The sequence below is a fragment of the Haplochromis burtoni genome, unplaced genomic scaffold (assembly GCF_018398535.1).
Source record: "Haplochromis burtoni strain Fernald_Lab_line unplaced genomic scaffold, NCSU_Asbu1 Contig_1338, whole genome shotgun sequence".
Taxonomy (NCBI): domain Eukaryota; kingdom Metazoa; phylum Chordata; class Actinopteri; order Cichliformes; family Cichlidae; genus Haplochromis; species Haplochromis burtoni.
Window position 1 is genome coordinate 49348 of NW_024583699.1, and position 2991 is coordinate 52338.

The window sequence follows — 2991 nt, forward strand, 5'->3', positions numbered from 1 at the left end:
CTCTGTGGCAGGAATCACCTTTACCTGCAGCTCTGAGAGGATGATGGAGAACAACTTATACAATTATGTCATTTGGAAAGTAAGTAATAAGTAAATTTCACTGTACCTGTAACTACTTGAAGAGTAATATTACTGAGTGAACAGTTTCCTGGTCTGTCTGTAGTCTTCATACAGCAGTACGTATTTGCATCACTCTCTCTTAGATCATTGATGGTTAAAGTTGTTTTTGTCTCTTCAGACGTGTTGTACGTTACACGTTGTCCATCCACAGAGAGCTCACTCACTGACCCATTTAAGTGTGCAGTGAACCATTTGCTGTTTGAGGTCAGATGTTGATGTGAGCAGTGCAGATCCACTGATGAACCTTTGAGAGCACAGATCCTGGTTTCTCCTCCATTAACACCTTTAATGGAAACTTTCATTAGTGAGCAGATACATTATTTTTGTTACTCTCTGTTTTTCTATCATTAATTGTTAAATAATGTTTGTACTGTACTGTAAGAAATAACTTGAGAAAGTATTTTAAGTTATAGACAGCCATGCAGTATCTACTTTCTAAATTCTTTTTATTCATGTTTAATGACTCCTAAATAATAATGGATTGCATTTATATAGCACTTTTGAGACCCTCAAAGCATTTTATAGTTCCACTATTCATCCACTCTCACATTCACACACTGGTGGAGGCAAGCTACAATTATAGCCACAGCTGTCCTGGGGCAGACTGACAGAAGCGAGGCTGCCATATCACACCATCAGCCCCTCTGGCCAACACCAGTAGGCAGTAGGTGAAGTGTCTTGTCCAAGGACACAATGACCGAGACATTACAAGACGAACTGCCAACTCTTGAGCCACAATCGCGCTTACTCATCATAATTCAATACTCAATAATTACTCATATCCTATAGGCAAAGCACAAAATGACCACAGTATAAGACACTCGTCATTTGTTCACAGCATTATTGTTGTAGCTTCTACATGGACAGTTGAGAAAATAAATACAACAGCTCATATGTTAAAAAGACAATCTAAGTGCATCAGCTAACTGAACAGTTTCATATTTAGCTGTCTAATGCATCGAACAGTAAAACAGAACTTCTTTCTCTCATTTTAGTCTTTTCTGTTCATCATATTATAAATGACGTGTTCTTTGAGGTTTTTTTTGCAAGAGCAGGAAGCTGCAGTGGTGAAAACTGTTGTCTGTGTCTGGTTTATAATGGTAACACCTCTGCGGTGAAACAGAATCTCCTGGCTGAAGATCAGCGATCAACATGAACAGCTGTGATGATGAAGACCTTACTCTGCTGTGAACCCTACAACCCCAATCAGAAATAATTGGAATCACAAACAGCTTTCACATTCACACAGTCTGTGTGTTCTAAAAACCCCCACAAAAGATGGCTTAGAAAAAAAGAAATAAAAAACTGCAAAAACATGCAAAACACAATTAAAGTGTTGTTGGGGAAACAACAATGTGGTTAGCTGCAGCTTTTTCTCTCTCACAACATCAATGAATACTTATCTTCTTATGAGCATGTCTCTGCAATCCTTTGTATCAGCAATCTTTAAGCAGCTGTTCCATCACATTTTATTTTTATTATCCATCCATCCATCCATCATCAGCTTTATCCGGGGCCGGGTCGCGGGGGCAGCAGCCTAAGCTATTTTTATTATTTTATATTATTTATTTTATTTCCACAGGAAGATGTAATAAAAGGATAGAGTTCAAATAGAAATGCACGTGTAAAAAAAGAAACAGAGAACACCTTCAACACAAAAAAATCAAAAATGTACAGGTACATAAATTAACAATATTCTTACAGGGTGTGAGTGTGTCTTTTTCACAAAATGTACTTGAAAATGAGGGTGGGATGCCACAATTACGCCCTCATGAGGCAGAGGAAAAACAGAGATGGAACCGGGAGAACCGGGCCATCCGCAGCCCTGAAGAGCCGCGGTCCCACCCCTTTTTTGCGCCACGGACCGGTTTAATGTCAGCCAGTATTTTATATCCTCCTCTCTGCCTCTTAATGCTCTCTGGTCGCTATGGTAACTTGGAAATATTTCTTTCAAAATAAGACACACAACTACAACGCGGGAAAAGACCCAGCTAAGCCAAGTTAACAATAAAAACCCTGAAAACCATAAATTTCACACCCCACCCTCAACTCTTGCGGCCCGGTACTGGTATGTTGAGGCCACACTTCTTGGCAATATCTGCACACACATCCCAGCAGGAGAAGAAGGGAGAGAGACCAAGGCTCAGCAAGCCCTACACACGCATGCATACCTGCTCAAGATAAGGTTATGTGTTCAACAAAGTGCTTTACTAGTCCCTAAGGACCCCAAAGCACTTTACACAACCAGTCATCCACACATTCACACACTGGTGATGGCAAGCTACATTGTAGCCACAGCCACCCTGGGGTGCACTGACAGAGGCGAGGCTGCCAGACACTGCCACCACTGATATTATTGAACCATAAAAGAAAATAATCTTGCACTTCCAGACTCTTCAAGAGCTCATCAAAGCTAAAACGCTAAGACCTGTAAGGAGGAAGGAGGAGAAAGAATCATTCCTACCTGAGAGACACAGAATGAAACCCAAAAACAAAAATCCAGCTTCTGCCACGATCATGGCTGCTGTAGATTTCAGCTTCTGGTCAGAAAGATGATTGTATGAATCTTTAAAAGATCTTTACAGCTGAACGTTCTCACAGGAAAGGCTGAAAACAGAACTGACAGTTATGAACATCACTACATCTAAAAATAAACTGTATGAAGGTTTAACACCAGTTAATCACTTCCTCCATCATCATGGGTTTTAAAAAGAATTGCATAATGCAGCAGGTTTTCTCTGTATGTTTTTCATCACCTTACTTAGTAATATTATAGTTTTTATTTTCTTTTAAACAAGTGCCTGACTTTATTTTTTTCAGCAAAAAAAACCCCAAACCCCAAATTTTTAGTGTGGAAAGGAAAATGTCATT

General features: G+C 39.7%; 1 long non-coding RNA gene across 1 annotated transcript; it reads right to left on the reverse strand.

Moving 5' to 3' along the window:
- LOC121813258 lies at positions 1-2718 on the reverse strand. The gene is made up of 3 exons (XR_006053605.1): positions 2585-2718; positions 107-403; positions 1-32 (listed from the first exon to the last, which is right to left on the reverse strand). It is a non-coding gene; the product is annotated as an uncharacterized LOC121813258 (long non-coding RNA).
- Positions 2719-2991: the final 273 nt, after the last annotated feature.